Genomic DNA, 23262 nt, shown 5'->3' with positions numbered 1-23262 from the left:
GAAATGACATAGGCAGTCATAAACTAAAAGCTGTGTAAATTCCAGAAAATGTACCCTAGTTTGTAGACGCTATAACTTTTGCGCAAACCAATAAATATACGCTTATTGACTTTTTTTTACCAAAGACATGTGGCCGAATACATTTTGGCCTAAATGTATGACTAAAATTGAGTTTATTGGATTTTTTTTATAACAAACAGTAGAAAATATCATTTTTTTTCAAAATTTTCGGTCTTTTTCCGTTTATAGCGCAAAAAATAAAAACGGCAGAGGTGATCAAATACCATCAAAAGAAAGCTCTATTTTTGGAAAGAAAAGGACGCAAATTTCGTTTGGGTACAGCACTGCATGACCGCGCAATTAGCAGTTAAAGCGACGCAGTGCCAAATTGGAAAAAGTCCTCTGGTCCTTAGGCAGCATAATGGTCCGGGGCTGAAGTGGTTAAATCAATCCCTCTCTGTCTTCAGAAGAACAATTGTCTGTGAGCAATATCTACTATCTATGAAAGTGGTCCCCAACCTTTTTGGCACCGGGGACTGGCCGCGTGGAAGAAAAATTTGCCAAGGCCCGGGGGGAGTTTGGCACGCGGGGGCGGGGTATTCGATTTTTCGCGGGGAATGGCTGGTGTTAGCGCTTCAATCATCACGGCACCATGCTTGATATGGTGTTAGGATGATTGAGGCGCATTATTTCTAATATTAAATTGTAATATAAATGAAATAGTTCAACTCACCATAATGCAGAATCACTGGGAGCCCAGAGTGTGTCACTTGCTACCGTCTCCTGCCCCCAGATGCAGTTTGTCACTTGCCACGTCGCCTGCCTTCAGATGCAGCTTGTCACTTGCCACATTATCTCATTGTTACATTGTAATATAAATGAAATAGTTCAACTCACCATAATGCAGAATCAGTGGGAGCCCTGAGTGTGTCACTTGACACCGTCACCTGCCTTCAGATGCAGCTTGTCACTTGTCACGTCGCCTTCGATTAGATGCAGCTTGTCACTTGCCACTTTACCTGTCTTCAGATGCAGAATGTCACTTGCCATGTCACCTGCCACCAAATGCAGCATATCACTCGTCACGTCACCTGCCCCGAGATTCAGTTTGTCACTTGCCACACCACTTGCCATTAGCTGCAAATTGCCACTTGCCACCTTGCCTGTCAGTCACTTGCTATGTTGCCTGCCACCAGATGTGGATTGTCACTTGCCACATTGCCTGCCACCAGATGCGGATTTTCACTTGCCACATTGCCTGTTTTCAGCTGCAGCTTGTCACTTGCCAGGTTGCCTGCCACCAGATGCGGAATGTCACTTGCCACGTCACCTGCCACCAGATGCAGAATGTCACTTGCTTATGTCACCTTCCACCAGATGCGGATTGTCACTTGCTACCAGATGCAGATTGTCACTTGCAACATCACCTGTCCTCAGCTGCAGCTTGTCACTTGCAACATCACCTGTCCTCAGCTGCAGCTTGTCACTTGCCACGTCGCCTGCCACCAGATGCAACTTGTCACTTGCCACGTCGCCTGCCACCAGATGCAACTTGTCACTTGCCACGTCACCTGCCACCAGATGCAACTTGTCACTTGCCACGTCGCCTGCCACCAGATGCAACTTGTCACCTGCCACCCCGCCTGCCACCAGACGTGGATTGTCACTGCATTGGTGACAGCACTGGTCCATTGAGCACAGAGGCAGGCAGGTGGTGGGTTCCGAGTGAGGGCGGAACAGCAATGATGCGGGTGGGCGGTGAGAGATGATGCCATCTCTCTGCTCACCCACTGCACCTTCGACATTGTAGCAACATGGCTGTGAGGGTGGAACAGCAGTGATGCAGGGTGGGTGCTGAGAGACAATGTCATCTCTCTGCTTGCCTGCCGCACCTCCGACATTGTAGCAGCCGGGCTGTGAGGGCGGAAAAGCGATGATGCGGGGCGGGAGGTGAGAGATGATGCCATCTCTCTGCTCGCCTGCCGTCGCACCTCTGACAGTAATACCCTCAGGCCCGGCTTTAAACAGGCCACAGCCTGGGGGTTGGGGACCCATGATCTATGATGTACTTCTTGAACATCTTCTCTCACAATCTCTTGTATATCAGGGATTTGGATCGAGAATTAAAATTTTTTTTTTATTATATAAATCAAGCCTCTCAGTTCAGATACAGGAGAGGAACTATAAAATCTTATATAGGTGGTATCGATGCCCTGACACTACAAAAGATGTCTTCTAATTATTCCTCTAGTTGCTGCACTGTGGCAAGGAACTTTGCACAATGTTGCATCTGTGATGGTCTTGTCCGTACTCGAGACCATGCAGGAAGGCTGTATTTCAATTTACAGCACATATTACATGCCATAGGCTACCTGAACCACCAGAATTGGCCATACTTTTTATCTTTCCAGGATCACCACAGATGGCTAAGAAGGTTCTAACATGCTTTAGCTTTGTTGCAGCCAGGGCTATTATACCCAGACATTGGAATTCTACTGTCATTCCCAGTATTAAAGAATGGGTGTCTGAACTAAATTATATTATGCGTATAGAGGAATTGACAGTGAGCCTACAGGAGAAATACTCAAAATTCATAGCTTGGAAAGATTTCAGCACCTCAGATATCTTGAGACTGTACCTGTGATCTAGTTCAGGTCAGGAAAAAGAGGGGACGAGCGAGCGCCCCCCTCCTCCTCAACCATACCAGGCCGCATGCCCTCAACATGGGGGGGTGGGTACTTTGGGGCGGGGGGGGCTCTGCGCAAGGGCCTCTTCCCAAAAAACCTGGCCAGTGGTTGTCGGGGTCTGCGGGCGGGGGGCTTATCAGAATCCGGGGGCCCCTTTAACAACCATTTTTTTAGGGGGTAACCGGCAGCGCGGAAGAAGAGGATGGCGGGAGAGAAGGCTTTGGGGAAGATGGCGGCAGGAGGAGAAGACAGCGCCAGGAGGAGAAGGCAGGAGAAGACGGCAACTGGTGTGACGGCAGGAGAAAACGACTTCGGGAAGAGACGGCGGTGGAGAGGACGGCACTGGGAGAAGACAGAGCTATTAATAAAGGAGTTGCCAAAAACTGACTCTTGTTTTTTTGTTTACATTTCACTGCCTTTTTGGTGAATGGGTAGGGGTACAATGTACCCGATACCCATGCACATAGGGGGGGCGAGATCCCGATAAGCCCCCACCCCGCAGACTGAACACTGGCCAGGGTTGTTGGGAAGAGGCCCTTGTCCCCATCAACATGGGGGCAAGGTGCTTTGGGGTTGGGGATGCAGAGCCCCCCCTGCCCCAAAGCACGTTTGAGGGCATGCAGGCTGGTATGGTTTAAGAGGGGGGGCGCACGCTTGCTGTCCCCTTCCTTTCCTGACCTGCCGGATAAAGGGTCTGGTATGGATTTCGGGGGGACACCACGCCATTTAAAAGGGGGTCCCCTCTGAATCCATACTAGACCTGAAGGGCCTGGTATGGACCCCACACCGTTTTTTTCGCATTTTTTTTTTTTTTTGCCGACAATTTTTTTTTTTTACATTCAGCTGTCAGCGGGGAAACCTGCTAATAGCTGATGACTCATCGGTTGTTAAGGACACAGCGTCTGGCTTCCCAGCCCCCTCCTTAATAACCAGCTATATACAGTGTGTTTAACCACTTCAGCCCCGGGAGGATTTGCCCCCTATATGACCAGGCCATTCTTTGCGATACGGCACTGCGTCGCTTTAACTGACAATTGCGCGGTCGTGCGACACTGTAACCAAACAAAATTGACGTCCTTTTTTTTCCCACAAATAGAGCTTTCCTTTGGTGGTATTTGATCACCTCTGCGGTTTTTATTTTTTGAGCTGTAAACAAAAAAAGACTGACAATTTTGAAGAAAAAAATATTTTTTTTTACTTTCTGCTATAATACACATACAAAAAAAAATGTATTCATCAGTTTAGGCCGATATATATTCTTCTACATATCTTTTGTAAAAAAAATCACAATAGGCGTATAGCCACTGATTACTGTATAAATGTCACTGGCAGGGAAGGGGTTAACACTAGGGGCGATCAAGGGGTTAAATGTGTTCCCTCAGTGTGTTCTAACTGTAGAGGGGATGGCAGATAGACATGTGCATGATAAAAAAAATTTGTTTTGTTTTGATTCGTTTTGATTCGTTAATCTAGTTATTTCGTATAGTTCAATTTGGTTGATTCGTTCAATTCGTATTCAGAATTTATATTCGGAATTCGGAATTTTTGAATTTTCTTCGAATTTACCATTTTTTTTCATTTTTTAAGTGTTCAAATCGATAAATTTTCAAATCGGTCTAAACAAAATAGTTGTATTCTTTTCGATTTGAATGCAGCAAAGTGAACAAACAAAAAATCTTCATCAAATGATTAGAATGACTCTTTAAATCACCTTTGGCTTAACAAAAACAGCATTCTTTCGAAATGGTGCTCTGTTTACACACACAGTCTTTGGTTTCAGCAATATGTGTAGTTAGAATTCGACTGAAGTTCAATGTAAAAATTAGATTTGAATTTCAGTCCGAGTTTCGTTACGTTATTCGGAGCATTCAGGAAATTTTTTGTTATATTGTAATTCGGATATATCCGAATCTCCAAATAATGAAAAATTTGTCCGAATATTAATTCGGAACGCAACGAACCGCACATGTCTACTGGCAGGAACATGACAGAGATCATTGTTTTCCCGATCACTGGGAACAGTAGATCTCTGTCATGTCTCCTGTCAGAATGGGGATCCGCCTTGTTTACAAAGGCAGATCCCCATTCTGCCTCTGTATACCACCATTGCAGGTCACCGGCGGACAACGAGTCCGCCCGACCCGCGGGCATACTCTGCCCACTATTGTGCCTGCTTGAGCCGCCGTACAGCTACAGGAGCAAGGCTTACCTCATAAATAGTTATGAGCCATGTCAACAGGGCAGTCGGATGGAGATATAGTGCTGTGGAGGCTGTCAGTGGCCCTCAAGAGTGCCCCCTAGTCTGGGGGAGGTGATCTTGGATGGGGGCCCGGGTGCTGGAAGCATCCTGCTACATCATACAGAGGAAGCCTTTCCTTGAGGCACAGGAGGAAGGAGCAAGTGTGAGGACAGTGTGAGTACACCAGCACTACTGGGAGATCTCCTTCAGAGTCAGCCGGGTGGGCTGTAGAGAGAGAGTCAGTCTGGAGGACTGCTGTTTGGAGTGAAAGGGGCAGCTGCAGCCAGGTGGGTTGGCAGTGCCTGAAGAGTTGGTGCTGGGACCAGTAGCCACAGGAGGGAGATTGCAAGCTGATCACTGTGTTCTGCTACACAACAAGAGGCTTCAAGTTCCTGCCTACAAAGAGTTATTGCTAAATCTGACTGTGCCTGTCAGATCCATTTCAGTGATTTAGCTGGAGTCCGCAATCAAGTAAAGTGCAGGAGGAGTGTCGAGGAAGCTGTATATAGGCTGTATATAGACTACGTATTAGGAAGATGTCCGTGAAGATGTTGCTAAAATGTTGTTGCTGAAGTCAAGTGGGCACCCCACAATTTCCCATCCCCATCCAATTTATTAACCACAAAAACAAAGTCACGGACTGTTCCCTGTCTCTGGAGTGCCTGTGAAAATTCAGTGTTCCTGGCTGTGCAGGGTGGGGTATCCCAGTATAACTGCGGCTCCTTAGGAGGTGCGCTACACTTAGAACATTGTTTTGTGTAATAAATGTTTTTCCTATGAAATGTAGCCTTTCCACTAATTTTCTGTCATATTGGGACACCAGCTCATCTTTTTTTTTAATTGAAGCTCCAGGCTTGCTTATCTTGGAATGGATTTAAAAGGTGTACTGTGTGAGAACTGTGATGTAATAGCAAACGGCAAACATAGAGGAAGGTGACAACGTAGAGAAACAGGGTGAGAATAACTAGTTGTTGATACATTTTCAACAGAACATATTCAGAGCTTTTGGTCTAAATAACTGTGTACATAACCTTTAAACCAAGTACAAACAACCGTGTGCTTATATAACCTTACAGGTAAGCTATTAGGTAACTGCCAGTGACATGGAGGATTTACAACATCAGAAGCTTGAAGGTATGTGTTCATTTTTAGGTATTTCAATAAATTATGTCATGGTAAAAAGGTGGTATTTATTGAATAAAAAGGATCAGAAAGGTTAGAATGTATAACTCTTTTAGCTCCACTAGTTGCATATAAAAGGGATTCTGTCACTTTGCCCATTCAGGACAAAGTGACATTGACTACCCACCAGAATTATGTACTCACTGATCCACTCTTAACACTTCCCAGCAAGAGCCCGCCCTGGGTTATCTCTGTTATAGGATGGTGACAGGTTTCACCCAGGATGATGACATCACTGCTTCTCCCCACATCATAGTTTTAGTGCTTCTCGATTGGCCGCTAAGGTCTAAGCCCTACCCTGTGTGGGAGGACACATGCACCCCCATTTCTGGAAGTTCTGCTCCAACAGAGAAGTGAAGTGAAGGTCATAATAAAGTGGGGAGGCATTGAGAGAGTATGAAGTGGTAAATAAAACTTGCTGGTGGCCTAGTAGGCTACTAGCAGGCACTGTCACTTTCCCCTGTATTGGCAACATGACAGTCGGTTTAAGCTCGGGTTAAAAGGTTCATTTTATTCTCCTGCTATTGAGAGATTTAACCAGCTGCTAATGATCATCTTATTAGCAGCACATTATTTCATAATGCACATTGTGCTGCAAATTAAGTGACTACTTTGAAGTGTTTAAATTTCTCAGTAACAGAGATTAAAATTGACTGTATGTTTGACCTCCATCTATTGTGTCTTCTAGTGTTGATTCTTCTACTTCTGCTTCATGTGTTATTTTAACACTCTACAGTAAGTGTACATACAGTCATAATTCTATTACTCGTGTTTCTTCCAGTTCTAACTCTCAGCTGTATTATTTCCTTGGTGTACTGCCAGGTGTCAGAATATCCCCTTGCACTTAAAGAGGAACTGTGGTTGTTAAAAAAAAAATTAAAAGTCAGCAGGTACAAATATTGTAGATGCTGACTTTAAATAAATAGACACTCACCATCCCAGGAGTCCAGCGCTGTCTTCACCCAGGCTGGTTTATCACCAGGTCCTCAGATCCCTGGCACTGCCATCTTGGCTGTGGGAAGCTGGCTGTGACTTTATGCTGTGCTGTTTTACAGCCAGCTCCCCAAGGCACATGTGCGGGTTATGACTAAGACTTTACAGGCTGAAATGCGTCAACTGTTTTTATCTGCGTTTGTGCACTATGGCTTTTCAATAAAATGAAGATTTTTTTAAGAGCAACAACCAGAGAGCGGATCATCTTTCCTAAATGCGCGAGACACACTGTACTTTCAGACTGGTCCCACAGCCTCCTGGGACATGTGCCGTGTCCCAGGAGGTTGGGGATGGGGGAAGGGGGGATGAATTTCCACAATTCTCCTCTAGGTGAGAAAAGTGGGAGTGGGTACCTGTCAGAAAGAGGTACCCATTCCCAGAAAAAAAAAACCCCTCAGACTCCTTGGCCAATAGGGGCTTCCTGATTGGCAGGGAGGAGGATCAGTGTGTCAATAGTGAATATTCATTCACTATTACGACTCTGCGCCCCAAGCCCATCCTTTTTTGAAGCTTATTAGAGCCTCTGGCTCTAATCACGTGCTTCAACCCCCCCCCCCCAATTGGAATCCATAGTCCGTCGCCCTGTATGTAGATCAGGGGGCCAGACGCATGGATAGGGGGGCAGCGCCCCTGCGCCCCTTATGGAGCGGCCGCCACTGGTTATATTTCTGCATTCAATCTATATCATAAAAATGGTCGGTTTATCAAGGTGGAGTGTGTCTGTTATCTTAAGATATATTAAAGGCAAAAATAAATGTATTCAACGGAATTTGGAGTGCTGGTGATGCAGTTGTACATTTTTCATTGGTGGATATGCCATTCGCCTTGTCGATTCAACACCCACAATTTAAAGCACAAAACCATACATGTAGCGCTACCCCCGCAAGGGCCGCTGTAATATACGGGTCTTCTGTCCCACACCAGTGATGACTCACCCTTACCTGGATCCAAGTAACACCAAAACACTGTTTAAACTTTTAGCTGGGCTTTATTAGAACTAGCAATAAGCCCTGAAAAGAGATACACTGATTAACAGAATACCAATATTAAATGCATTTATATAATACAACTGCTCAGTAAAGGAAAACAGGATTTGTGTTTGTTCACTTTAACCGCCAGTGGGAGGCCTTGCCTGAAATGCACTGACCAAGTGGTGAACGAAACTGTACAATACAATACAAAAACAATGTTCAACAATTTCCCAAAAGTGATATTACTGACTATAAGATCCTACCTAGGTCTTGTAGGTTCTAGCTAACCACTGGCCAGTGGGAATTCTATTCACACAAACACACACACAGAGTCTGCCAGCGTTCGGGGCCCTTTAAATCCTGTGTTTGAGTACTCAGACTTTTGTGAAGTAATATTTGTAATCCACAGAATAGAAAGGGGTATCTTCGCAAAGTATCACAAAGATTAACAGATGTAGTGATCCACCTTCAGATAGAGCTGCATTAGCGGTAAATAGGACCTAGCAGGATTAAGCAAGATCCACTTACACAAGGATGGCAGAAGATCTCTCACCATTAGATGCACTTGATATATCTTCCTTCCAGCAATTGGTAGATTGATTGCTGTTTCAGTCGACTGGATTGCGATGGGAGCAACACATGCCGCAGAAACCTCCAAATACGATAATGATGATGATTGCTGCAGTACTGAATTTCGTCTCTAAATTTCACTGCACTGTTAGCACATCTTCAGTAATCAGGCAGAATAACACACTGCAAACTCCCCTCTCAAGTGTGCACCTCCCTTTAACCACTTGAGCCCCGGACCATTATGCTGCCTAAGGATCAGAGGTCTTTTTCCAATTTGGCACTGTGTCGCTTTAACTGCTAATTGCGCGGTCATGCAATGCTGTACCCAAACGAAATTTGCGTCCTTTTCTTCCCACAAATAGAGCTTTCTTTTGATGGTATTTGATCACCTCTGCAGTTTTTATTTTTTGCGCTATAAACGGAAAAAGACCGAAAATTTTGAAAAGAAATGATATTTTCTACTTTTTGTTATAAAAAAAATCCAATAAACTAAATTTTAGTCATACATTTAGGCCAAAATGTATTCGGCCACATGTCTTTGGTAAAAAAAATGTTAATAAGCGTATATTTATTGGTTTGCGCAAAAGTTATAGCGTCTACAAACTAGGGTACATTTTCTGTAATTTACACAGCTTTTAGTTTATGACTGCCTATGTCATTTCTTGAGGTGCTAAAATGGCAGGGCAGTACAAAAACCCCCCAAATGACCCCATTTTGGAAAGTATACACCCCAAGGAAATTGCTGAGAGGCATGTTGAACCCATTGAATATTTATTTTTTTTGTCCCAAGTGATTGAATAATGACAAAAAAAAAAAAAAAAATTTACAAAAAGTTGTCACTAAATGATATATTGCTCACACAGGCCATGGGCCTTTGTGGAATTGCACCCCAAAATACATTTAGCTGCTTCTCCTGAGTATGGGGATACCACATGTGTGAGACTTTTTGGGAGCTTAGCCGCGTACGGGGCCCCGAAAACCAATCACTGCCTTCAGGATTTCTAAGGGCGTAAATTTTTGATTTCACTCCTCACTGCCTATCACAGTTTCGGAGGCCATGAAATGCCCAGGTGGCCCAAAACCCCCCCCAAATGACCCCATTTTGGAAAGTAGACACCCCAAGCTATTTGCTGAGAGGCATATTGAGTCCATGGAATATTTTATATTTTGACACAAGTTGCGGGAAAGTGACACTTTTTTTTTTTTGCACAAAGTTGTCACTAAATGATATATTGCTCACACAGGCCATGGGCATATGTGGAATTGCACCCCAAAATACATTTAGCTGCTTCTCCTGAGTATGGGGATACCACATGTGTGGGACTTTTTGGGAGCCTAGCCGCGTACGGGGCCCCGAAATCCAATCACCGCCTTCAGGATTTCTAAGGGTGAAAATTTTTGATTTCACTCTTCACTGCCTATCACAGTTTCGGAGGCCATGGAATGCCCAGGTGGCACAAAACCCCCCCAAATGACCCCATTTTGGAAAGTAGACACCCCAAGCTATTTGCTGAGAGGCATGGTGAGTATTTTGCAGCTCTCATTTGTTTTTGAAAATGAAGAAAGGCAAGAAAAAACATTTTTTTTTTCTTTTTTCAATTTTCAAAACTTTGTGACAAAAAGTGAGGTCTGCAAAATACTCACTATACCTCTCATCAAATAGCTTGGGGTGTCTACTTTCCAAAATGGGGTCATTTGGGGGGGTTTTGTGCCACCTGGGCTTTCCATGGCCTCCGAAACTGTGATAGGCAGTGAAGAGTGAAATGAAAAATTCACGCCCTTAGAAAGCCTGAAGGCGGTGCTTGGTTTTCAGGGTCCCGTACGCGGCTAGGCTCCCAAAAAGTCTCACACATGTGGTATCCCCGTACTCAGGAGAAGCAGCAGAATGTATTTTGGGGTGTAATTTCACATATTCCCATGGCATGTTTGAGCAATATATCATTTAGTGACAACTTTGTGCAAAAAAAAAAAAAAAAAAATTTGTCTCTTTCCCGCAACTTGTGTCGCAATATAAAATATTCCATGGACTTGACATGCCTCTCAGCAAATAGCTTGGGGTGTCTACTTTCCAAAATGGGGTCATTTGGGGGGGGTTTGAACTGTCCTGGCATTTTATGCACAATATTTAGAAGCTTATGTCACACATCACTCACTCTTCTAACCACTTGAAGACAAAGCCCTTTCTGACACTCATTGTTTACATGAAAAAGTTATTTTTTTTTGCAAAAAAATTACTTTGAACCCCAAAACATTATATATTTTTTTAAAGCAAATGCCCTACAGATTAAAATGGTGGGTGTTTCATTTTTTTTTTTCACACAGTATTTGCGCAGTGATTTTTCAAACGCATTTTTTGGGGAAAAAACACACTTTTTTAAATTTTAATGCACTAAAACACACTATATTGCCCAAATGTTTGATGAAATAAAAAAGATGATCTTAGGCTGAGTACATGGATACCAAACATGACATGCTTTAAAATTGCGTACAAACGTGCAGTGGCAACAAAATAAATACATTTTTAAAAGCCTTTAAAAGCCTTTACAGGTTACCACTTTAGATTTACAGAGGAGGTATACTGCAAAAATTACTGCCCTAGATCTGACCTTCGCGGCAATACCTCACATGCATGGTGCAATTGCTGTTTACGTTTGACGACAGACCGCCGCTTGCGTTCGCCTTAGCGCGAGAGCTTTTTTATCTTTTTTATCTTATTTTTAAACTGTTCCTTTCATTTTTTTTTTTTTAATCATTTTTATTGTTATCTCGGGGAATGTAAATATCCCCTATGATAGCAATAGGTAGTGACAGGTACTCTTTTTTGAAAAAATTGGGGTCTATTACACCCTAGATCTCTCCTCTGCCCTCAAAGCATCTGACGACACCAAGATCGGTGTGATAAAATGCTTCCCCAATTTCCCAATGGCGCTATTTACATCCGGCGAAATCTAAGTCATAAAATGCTCGTAGCTTCCGGTTTCTTAGGCCATAGAGATGTTTGGAGCCACTCTGGTCTCTGATCAGCTCTATGGTCAGCTGGCTGAATCACCGGCTGCATTCTCAGGTTCCCTGTCGAGACAGGAGAGCCAGAGAAAAACACGGAAGACGGTGGGGGGGGGGGCATTCCCTCCCACGGCTTGTAAAAGCAGTCTAGAGGCTAATTAGCCACTAGGATTGCTTTTACATGAAAGCCGACCGCTGGCTGAAAAGAATGATACCAAGATGATACCTAAACCTGCAGGCATCATTCTGGTATAACCACTCAAATTCGTGAATGGCGTACCTGAAGACAAAAAAATGGTTAACAATAAAACACAGTAAACGGTGAAGTATAAAAAATTGCATACCTGAAAAGCAAACATGATAAAACATAATAACAATAAAACATTGCAGAATAGAGTACAGTAAAAAAGAGCAGAACAATAGAGAGAGAATAGAGAGAGAGAGAACAATAAAACGACAACTATTTTTTTTTAATTTATATATATTTTTTTTACACTTTTTTTGTAACTAACTTTTATAACTGTAACCGGTTCCAGGTTCGGGTCTCTCAAAATGCGATGGCATCTTGGGAGACCCTGTGAAAGTGTGCCTAGTCTGTGCAATGCTGTACCCTACGCTAATACTCAACTAGTGAATGGTAGCGTTCAAAACATTCACCAATGCAAAGACCAGGATTGTCAGGACAGGAGGGACAATAATAGCGGGTGTCACGCCTATATCCGCGCTTGCTGCAGACACAACATCTTTTTTGGGGGGGGTTCGTTGGGTAGGGGTACTCGGGAGGACATAAAGAAAATGCCTCTCATGCAGCCGACTGCATTTGGTTGGGGATGTGAATGGGGGAAGTACGGGCGCTGCAGAAGCGGTGGGTTCCCAATTAGGATTGGCGAATGCAGCAGGAAGGGCACTATGGGCACGACGGGCCTGTGTTTGTCTTCTTGGTGGCAGCGGGACACTACTTGTGCTTGCCACCTCACCAGCTTGAACTGCACTTATGGGACTCGCCACGTCACCAAGTGTTACCGCAGTGCTGGTTTGACTACGACCGGGGTGTACTAGGCCGCTGGCGCTTGCCAGTTCAATAAAAAGCTACCAAAAAAACTGTTAGCGATCGCAGGGATCAGGCCTGACTCTGCGAACGCTGCAGTTATGCGTTTAGTGTTTTGTAAGTGACAGTGATCGATCGATACTGCACTTGGGTGGGCTGGGCCGGGCGGAGGGGCAAAATGCAGGTGCTAGCAGGTATCTGGACTGATCCCACTAACACTGCGTTTTTGGGAACCCTAAACTGCTGGGGACGCCAGTATAGATCTGATCGGATCAGATATTGATCTGTTCAGATACTATACCACTAAGGGAGGCGTATGCTGCGTGCGTGGGTGTTAGCGGTACTGGCGCTAATCTGACACTGCTTGGAGCTGGTGCTTGCCAGTTCACCAAAATACTACCAAAAAAACTGTTAGCGATCGCAGGGATCAGGCCTGACTCTGCGAACGCTGCAGTTATGCATTTAGTGTTTTGTAAGTGTCAGTGATCGATCGATACTGCACTTGGGTGGGCTGGGCGGAGGGGCAAAACGCAGGTGCTAGCAGGTATCTGGGCTGATCCCGCTAACACTGCGTTTTTGGGAACCCTAAACTGCTGGGGACGCTAGCACAGATCTGATCGGATCAGATATTGATCCGATCAGATACTATACCACTAAGGGAGGCGTATGCTGCGTGCGTGGGTGTTAGCGGTACTGGCGCTAACCTGACGCTGCCTGGGGCTGGTGCTTGCCAGTTCACCAAAATGCTACCAAAAAAACTGTTAGCGATCGCAGGGATCAGGCCTGACTCTGCGAACGCTGCAGTTATGCGTTTAGTGTTTTGTAAGTGACAGTGATCGATCGATACTGCACTTGGGCTGGGCCGGGCGGAGGGGCAAAACGCAGGTGCTAGCAGGTATCTGGGCTGATCCCGCTAACACTGTGTTTTTGGGAACCCTAAACTGCTGGGGACGCTAGTATAGATCTGATCGGATCAGATATTGATCCGATCAGATACTATACCACTAAGGGAGGCGTATGCTGCGTGCGTGGGTGTTAGCGGTACTGGCGCTAATCTGACGCTGCCTGGGGCGACGCATATCACCGCCGGGCGATCAGGGGGCTAAACCTTTATTCGGTAATAAACGGCGGGTGCCCTGACACTATAAAAAATAAACAAACTAACCAGCGTCACCCGTAACAGTTATACAGTGATCAGTGGTGAAAGGGTTAACTAGGGGGCCATCAAGGGGTTAAAACATTTATTAGGTAGTATATGGGGGTCCCTGTCGCTATAAAACGCTGACGGCGAACCTAAATATTTAGGTCCCTAACTAGCGTCACCAGCGACACTAATACAGCGATCAGAAAAATGATCGCTTAGCGACACTAGTGACAGGGGGTGATCAAGGGGTTAAAACTTTGTTAGGGGGGGTTAGGGGGGTACCCTAGACCTACAGGGGGCTAATATTCACTGTCCCAACACTGTAACTGTCACAAACTGACACCAATGCAGTAATCAGAAAAAAAAAAAAAAACTGCTGGTGTCAGTTTGTGACAGGGGGGGGGTGATTGGGGGGCGATCGGGGGGGGGGAATCGGGGTGTTTTGTGTGCCTGGCATGTTCTACTGTGTGTGTGTAGTGTTGTGCACTCACATACCTGTCTTCTCTCCTCGGGCCGGAACGGAAATTACCGAGCCGAGGAGAGATGACATCATTTCCTTTGCTGCTGTTTAGCATACAGCAGCAAAGGAATGATTCGATTGGCCGGCGGCGATCGCGAGGGGGGGGCCACGAACGGATGGCCTCCCCCTCACCTCCGATCGCCGTGGGACAAAAGACGACCGAGCGGACCCCCCACCCGCGGAAGGCAAATCACGTATATGTACGTGATTTTGCCTGTCCATGCCACCTTGCCGACGTACATCGGCGTGAGGCGGTCGTCAAGTGGTTAAGTGAGTCACAGACAGCAACACAGGCTCTGGAAGTGCTAAGGAGACAAACACATGGGATACTTTGTCTGCCTGCCACAATGCCAATCTGTCTCTCCTCCTGTGTCCTCCTCTCTCTCCCCCAATCACAGCTCTCCTGGGCTGCTATCCAATCCTGTCCTTCCTTGTTTTTGTTGTTAGGGGTGGGCTTCCTTCTTAGCTACAGCAGGACCCAATCTGCCTTCAATCCTACAGCTGTACCCAATAGAGTCTCTCCTCCTGCTATCAGTTTAGCCAGAAAATGCAATGTTTCAGAGAGCAATACTCTGCATATATTACAGATGCAATACTAAGCCGGTGCTACACAGGTACTCCTCACTTAATGACCAGGTTCCATTCCAAGGACTAGGTCGTTAAACGAATTGGTCGTTAAATGAGGAGCCACAAGTAATCAATACTTTAAGCATTCTGAACTACTGTACTCTATGGTATTGTGAAAAAAAAGGTCTAACCACAAAACTCCAGCTCAATAACCTTGTTTTAATTTGCATAAGTACATAACACAAACAAAAATTCTGTACTGTACAATACAATGAGATGTAGCGTGTCATTCGGCTAGGGAGAGCTAGTATCTGTAGTTTGACATTGCTTGCATCAGTTGCACTATTATTTGTGAATAGTAATCAATGCACAGATGGCCTAATTTAAAAATATATATATAAATATAAACCCTAATATTCCCTAGATACATTAGTCAGACCCAGACGGCTATGATCATAGCAATTACACCTGAACACTATAAAAAATATCCTCTGAAGACAAAAAGGATCTCATGCTTTCCATATTCTTATATTATGAGTATGTGATGTTTGGGAAATTGAAGTTATGCTTCGTTTATTGTATTCCTTTCTTATGAATGAGAGTACAGGAGTGATTACTGCTTAATGTTCTATCTGCCTTAGCAATCAAGACAATGTTTCCAGATTATCATTCTAAACTCCATGTGTTTGCCAGAATGATTTTATATCTCCATCATCAGGGCAATTTACAAGGCTGTAGTGTAAATATAAAATAGCAGAAACATTTTAAAGTGTCACATAAACAGTGTTGCATAAGTGTGAGATTCATTGTGGTGTGTGATTATTATTCATCCTAGGTATGAGAGTTTACTAACACGCACTGTCTCACCCTGCAAAACATACAGAGCTGTGAAACATAAGGATGAGAAGAAAAAAAAAGAAACTAAAAAAGATAAATATAATCTATGCATTTTCCCTTTGCATATTGTTATGCAGTCAAAAATAAATGACTGACATAATTGTGTGGGTCTGTGTTCTTGACTATATACAGACAGATGTCTCCAATAGATAAACGATCCTTACAAAACAACATCTACTCAAAAACAGGTTTTATAATAGAATAATTGAAATTCTTTTTATACCAATATACCCACAAATTTAAACAAATTCTCTTGTCAAAAAAACAAACTCTGTACAGTTGTGGATAGTACATGACATAGTAAATATAGTGAGGCACGACCAGAAACAAGTGTAAAGGGAAAGTATAGATAGCCAGACGCTGTACAGCAGTGGTAGAGAACGTGAGTGCCTCAAGTGAGGTCCCCGACATGTCCAGAGTTTTTATAGCTTTGTTTTGCGTTAATGCATAGTAATATGTGTTTCTTATGGTGTGCTTCTGCAATGCATGGTAACCTGTACACCACTGTGCGTGCGTTGCAGCGCTATTCGCTTTAAATGTCACCCCCAACTCACTGTTACATTAGAGGGTAACACACCTGCACTGCAGCGCACAACCAAAATACACATGCTGCAGCAAAAAATGGGTGTGGTTTAAACTAAATAGAGGGTGTGGTTTAAATGGGGCATGGCTCAAGGGGGTGTGGTCCAAGTCTGAGATGAACGAGGAATGGAGGGAGAAAGAGAGAAAGAGATAGGGAGGGAAGGAGAGAGAAGGAAGGAGGGATGGACGAACAGCAGGCCCAGATCCTACACCACAATAGAAAGATGTGTATGCCAGAAAGTTAAACAATCAGCAGATAAAGATACTCCAAACACCTGGTGTTAGCGCTTCAATCATCCCAGCACCATGGTTGTTATGGTGTCAGAATGATTGAAGGGTATTATTTCTATTATTACACTGTAATATAAAATTAAATAGTTCAACTTATCATAATGCAGAATCAGTGGGAGCCCTGAGCGTGTTACTTGTCACGCTGCCTGCCACCAGATGCCATCAGGTGTCCCCAGCAGATTCCCCCCTTACATCAGGCATCCCCAGCGGAGTGCCTCGTTACATCAGGCGTCCCCAGCGAAGTGCCTCCTTACATCAGGCGTCCCCAGCAGAGTGCTTCCTTACATCAGGTGTCCCCAGCAGATTCCCTCCTTACATCAAGCATCCTCAGCGGAGTGTTTCCTTACATTAACTGTCCATAGTGCAGGAGGTCCCTTGGCTCTGCCTCTCACTGAGCGGTGTTGTGCCAAAATTGGTTTCCCCCAGAAAACCTGTTTCCCCTGGCTCTTGGCTGAGATCGGAACTCCGCCCCTCCAGCCTACTGCACTCCAGCTCCTTCTAATCTCCGCCCCTCCATCCCTCTGCACTGCAGCTCCTCCCACTCTCTCTCGCAATGTTATTCGGCCGTCTACCGCCCTCGCCCTGCCCCCCCGGTTTTCATGGGGAAAACTAGAGACGAACGAATAACATTGCGAGGGAGAGTGGGAGGAGCTGCAGTGCAGAGAGCTGGAGGGGCGGAGTTCGGATCTGAGCTGAGAGCTAGGGGGAAACAGGAAAGAGATCTCACGGCGGTGACGGCAGACATATTGGAGCCAGAAGCAACTCTGGTGCCAAAACAGTCCTGATTTCCCAGGATAAAAGGAAAATCCCTGGATTTTAATCGGGACAGCCTCTGATCGGGGCGAGGGTCCCAAAATCGTGATTGTTCTGGGAAAATCTGGACTGCTGGCAAGTATGAATGCTGTTAACTCCAGGCCAGAAGAGTCTAATATGCAAATATTCCTATGTTCTAATAGATTAACTGCAGCTGCCCATAGCTTCTTGAGTGTGTATCTGAATCCTTATGACAGACAGAATATCTCTGTCTTACTGTTATCTCACATGCACAGTGTCAGATAGCTAGGTCTGTGCTACTGTAAGTGTGTGGTGGTCACCTTCTTGTATATTAGTAGGTGAGCCTATTTATTGCAATTGAGTTTATATACCCTTGTTTTTTTAGTTAACCCTGTCCTTTCTGATCTGGAATTCTATGGCTAGTGTTAACTTAAGGCTCGATAGCCACAATAGGCTAGAGCCAGGTTAGGCATCCGACCATCACTGGTAATTAAAGGTCCAATTGCATGATAGAGTAGACGCAGTTCGAGCCGAGCGAAAGTTTGGCCCAAACACCGCCTGTTCATTTGTTTGGCAATCACCCGATTTAGTGGGGCGCTCAGCAGGATGTTCACATGTGGCACAATACAATGCACGCTACACAGTGCATTCTAAGCCCTGGTTGAGCAAAGCTTTTCACAATCAGGGCACAGTAAACAGCTGGCTGTAAAGGAGCGGGCCGGGAAGCTGGCCGTGGCATCCTTAACAATGGATGAGTCATCCGCTGTCAACAGGCTTTCCTGCTGACAGCTGAATGAAAAAAAAAAAAAACCTTGCCGGTGTTGTGTCATATTCTCCCACCCATCAAAAACTCCAACCATTTAATTTTTGGAAGGAGCTTTTGACGAGTTTGCTGTATTGCCCATGCATGTGTGCATGCACCTGAAAACCCCGTCAGATGTTCACGCCTGCGCAGCACAGACTAAAAAGAAAGCAATCAAATACTCCATCTGCAATCGCTGCAGCGCAGCCGTGTGGGAAAAGACTGACAGAAACCCCCAGTCAGATCTTCCGATCGCAGCAGCATCTCTTTCACCCATAAAACAAAGCAAATACATGGAGAGTGGGCAAAGGATACTGTGTGGATCTGTATGTGAGTGTGAACATAGTTCTAAAAATAAATTAAACACAATTACAGATGGCTGTGCCTGGGTGAATGTATTATAATAGGACAAGCAGATCACATTACCAATCTTGTAGTTTACACTGAGGGTAAGGCTAGGAGTCAATCACTGTCATACAAAAACCTATACAGGATCTAGCATCCCAAATATACAGTACCCATCAGGTCGATCAGAACCTAAAATTACCACATCCAGGGGACCCATACCTCCAACATTGTAACCTAGCATTCCCAAATATACAGTACACATCAGGTCTGTCAAATTCTGTCAAATTAGCCAACTCGTCAAAAACTCCAACCACGTTATTTCCGGAGGGAGATTTTGATGAGTTGACTGTACTGCCCATGCGCGCGCACATGCACCCAGCAGAAACATAAACCCTGCCTGATCTTCATGCTTGCGTAGGACAGAATGACTCAAACCCATCAGATATTCCAATTGCTGCACTGCTCCGTACTACTCCTGTGCAATGTACAGCAGCTCTGTCACACAAAAAACAATGCAGATAAGTGGGGAGTGTATAGAGGATATAGGGTTTTAGCATGCAAGATGGAACAATGTGTGGACCTCTCCTGCTGCCCCCACCTGTGAAACTGCCTCTCACCTGTCCCACTGCCCCCCACCTGTGACATTGCCTCTCACCTGTCCCGCTGTCCCCTACCTGTGACACTGCCTCTCACCTGTCCCGCTGCCCCCACCTATGACACTGTCTCTCACCTGTCCCTCTGCCCCCATCTGTGACATTGCCCCCCATCTGTTACACTGCCTTTCACCTATCCTGCTGCCCCCCCCCCACCCGTGACACTAACTCTCACCTGTCCCGCTGCCCCTCACCTATGACACTGCCTCTCACCTGTCCCGCTGCCCCCCTTCCAAGACACTTCCCCCTCCTGTCCTGCTGCCCCCCTCCTGTTCTGCAGCCCCCCAACTGTCCCACTTACCTCCTCCCATGGTACTTCCCTCCACAATTCTGCTGCCCCCCACCTGTCCTGTTGCCCCCCTCATTTCCCGCTGCCACCCTTTCATCCAGCTGCCCCCTTCTGTCACACAGCCCCACTCCTGTTACGCTGTTCTTCTCCTGTGACACTTCCCCTTCCTGTTTCCCTGCCCCTATCCTGTCCCATTTCCCCCTCCCCACCTGTCCCACTGCTCCTCTCCTGTCCCACTTCCCTCCTTCTGTGTTGGAGGAGATGGGACTGGAGAAGGAGGACATGGGGCGGAGGACATTTGGCTAGAGGAGGAGGGCATGGGAGGGAGGAGATGGGACTGGGGAACGAAGAGGATGTGGGATGGAGGAGAGGCAACTGGAGTAGGAGTACATGTGATGCAGGAGATGGAACTGCAGGAGGAGGAGGACGTGGGATGGAGGAGATAGAACTGGAGGAGGAGGATGTGGGATGGAGGAGATGGGACTGAAGTAGGAGTTCATGAGATGGAGGAGATGGGACTGGAGAAGGAATGGGATGGAGGAGATGGGACTGGAGGAGGAGGAGGATGTGGGATGAAGGAGAGGGAACTGGAGTAGGACTACATAGGATGGAAGACATAGGACTGGAGGAGGAATGGGATGGAGGAGATGGGACTGGAGTTCGAGTACATGGAATGGAGGAGATGAGACTGCAGGAGTATGGGTACATGGGATGGAGGAGATGGAACTGGAGGAGGGGGATGTGGGATGGAGGAGAAGGGACTGGAGGAGGAGGAAGATGTGGAATGGAGGAGATGGAACTGGAGTAGGAGTATGTGGGATGGAGGAGATGGGACTGCAGGAGTATGGGTACATGGGATGGAGGAGATGGAACTGGAGGAGGGGGATGTGGGATGGAGGAGATGGGACTGGAGGAGGAGGAAGATGTGGAATGGAGGAGATGGAACTGGAGTAGGAGTATGTGGGATGGAGGAGATGGGACTGCAGGAGGAGATGGGAATGGGATGGAGGAGATGAGACTGGTGGAGGAGGAGAACATGGGATGGAGGAGATGGGACTGGAGGAGAAATGGAATGGAGGAGATGGCACTGCAGTATGAGTACATGGGATGGAGGAGATGGGACTGCAGGAGTATGAGTACATGGGATGGATGAGATGGGACTGGAGGAGACGGAGGATGTGGAATGGAGAAGATGGAACTGGAGGAGGAGGAGGATGTGGGACAGAGAAGATGAGACTGGAGGAGGATGTGGGATGGAGGAGATGGGACTGGAGGAGGAGGAGAACATGGGATGGAGGAGATGGGACTGGAGGAGGATGTGGGCCAGAGGAGATGGGACTGGAGGAGGAAGACATGGGATCGAGGAGATGGGAATGGGATGGAGGAGATGGGACTGGAAGAGGAGGAGAACATGGGATGGAGGAGATGGGACTGGAGGAGGAATGGAATGGGGAGATGGCACTGGAGTATGAGTACATGGGATGGAGGAGATGGGACTGCAGGGGGAGGAGGACATGGGACTGGAGGAGGAGGAGGACATGGGATTAAAGAGATGGGAATGGGATGGAGGAAATGGGACTGGAGGAAACGGAGGACATTGGCTGGAGGACATTTGACTGGAGGAGGAGGACTTGGGATGGAGGAGATGGGACTGGAGGAGGAGGAGGATGGAGGAGATGGGACTGAAGGAGGACATGGGATAGAGGAGATGGGACTGCAGGAGGAGGAGGATATGGGATAGAGGAGATGGGAATGGGATGGAGGAGATGGGGCTGGAGGAGGAGGAAATTGAATGGAGGAGGACATGGGATGGAGAAGATGGGAATGGGATGGAGGAAATTGTATTGGAGGAGACAGAGGACATGGGCTGGAGGACATTTGACTGGAGGAGGAGGACATGGGATGGAGGAGATGGGACTGGAGGAGGATATAGGATGGAGGACATGGCACTGGAGTACGAGTACATGGGATGGACGAGATGGGACTGCAGGAGGAGGAGGACATGCGATGGAGGAGATGGGACTGGAGGATAATGTAGGATGGAGGAAATGGAACTGAAGGAGGAGTACATGGGTTGGAGGTGATGGGAATGGGATGGAGGAAATGGGACTGGAGGAGAAGGAGGATATGGGATGGAGGACATTTGACTGGAGGAGGAGGACATGGGATGAAGGAAGTGGGACTGGAGGAGGAGGAGGACATGGGATGGAGGAGATGGGACTGGTGGAGGAGGAGGACATGTGATGGAGGGGATGGGACTGGAGGAGGAGGAGGACATGGGATGGAGAAGATGGGAATGGGATGGAGGAAATGGAACTGGAGGAGATGGAAGACATGAGATGGAGAACATTTGACTGGAGGAGGAGGACATGGGATGGAGGAGATGGGACTGGAGGAGGATATAGGATGGAGGAGATGGCACTGGAGTACGAGTACATGGGATGGAGGAGATGGGACTGCAGGAGGAGGAGGACATGGGATGGAGGAGATGGGACTCGAGGAGGATGTGGGATAGAGGAGATGGAACTGAAGGAGGAGGAGGATGACATGGGGTGGAGGAGATGGGAATGGGATGGAGGAAATGGGACTGAGGAGAAGGAGGACATGGGAAGGAGGACATTTGACTGGAGGAGGAGGACATGGGATGAAGGAGATGGGACTAGAGTAGGAATGCGATGGAGGAGATGGGACTGGTGGAGGAGGAGGAGGACATGGGATGGAGGAGATAGAATGGGATGGAGGCAATGAGACTGGGGGAGGATGTGGGATAGAGAAGATGGGACTGCAATAGGAGTACATGGAATGGGGGAGTTGGGCTTCCAGGAGGACGAAGAGGACATGGGATAGAGAAGGAGGAGGACATGGAATGGGCCCCGACCATGGCATATGGATAAATAAAGGTGTTATATACTTATCTCAAGTCTTAGCTAATGGAATGGTTAAATCCTTTCAAACCCTCAAGGACAACTTTTCCCTGCCCAATCACATGTTTTTCAGGTAGCTCCAGCTCCGCCACGCACTCAACACACAGTTTGGAGACTCCATCCCAGCCCTCGAAGTACCCCTGCTGGTGGACATCGTGATGGGAGAGGACCCTAAAAAACTAATATCCTACATTTATATGTACCTCATAACACCTTCGGCCACAGCCACCGCCCACCAACTCAAAACCAAATGGGAGGCTGAGTTGGGAACGGTTTCGGAGGAGGACTGGGATGAGGCCCTCGCTAATTGCAAATCTGTATCTCCAAAACTCTCTGACTGCCTTACTCACTTATATATTCTCCATAGATCATACCTTACACCACACCGCATATCTAAATACAGACCAGGACAGGACCCCAGATGCCCAAGATGTGGCCACCTTGAGGCCTCTTTTTTTCACCTGCTATGGACGTGCCCCTCCATACAGGGATTCTGGACCCAAGTGGTCCAGTTCCTCCATGACCGAATGGGCTCCCCACTTTCCCTATGCCCTCGTCAATGTGTGCTGGGACTCTTCTCGCTTCCAGAGGGCGAGAAGTACCTCAACACATTCCTACAAGAGACACTGTTCCTTGCTAGGTTGCAGATAGCCAGAAAATGGATGAGGGAACTTCCCCCCACACTACAGCAGTGGATCAGGGAGGTTAACAACACCCTCCCGTATAAAAAATTACTCTATATCCACAGGAACTGTCCCAATAAATATCACAAGGTCTG

At 46.5% G+C, this 23262-nt stretch overlaps 1 long non-coding RNA gene across 1 annotated transcript in view; it reads left to right on the top strand.

Annotated features, from left to right (window-relative positions):
• The first annotated feature begins 6004 nt into the window (after positions 1 to 6004).
• Positions 6005 to 23262, top strand: part of LOC141127887 (uncharacterized) — a 50665-nt gene continuing 33407 nt past the window's right edge. Inside the window, exon 1 of the long non-coding RNA XR_012241603.1 lies at positions 6005 to 6060. This is a non-coding gene — a long non-coding RNA (uncharacterized lncRNA). The remainder of the gene's footprint in view (positions 6061 to 23262) is intronic.

The sequence above is a fragment of the Aquarana catesbeiana genome, linkage group LG02 (assembly GCF_042186555.1).
Source record: "Aquarana catesbeiana isolate 2022-GZ linkage group LG02, ASM4218655v1, whole genome shotgun sequence".
Classification (NCBI taxonomy): domain Eukaryota; kingdom Metazoa; phylum Chordata; class Amphibia; order Anura; family Ranidae; genus Aquarana; species Aquarana catesbeiana.
This window is presented reverse-complemented; position numbering and strand designations above follow the sequence as displayed.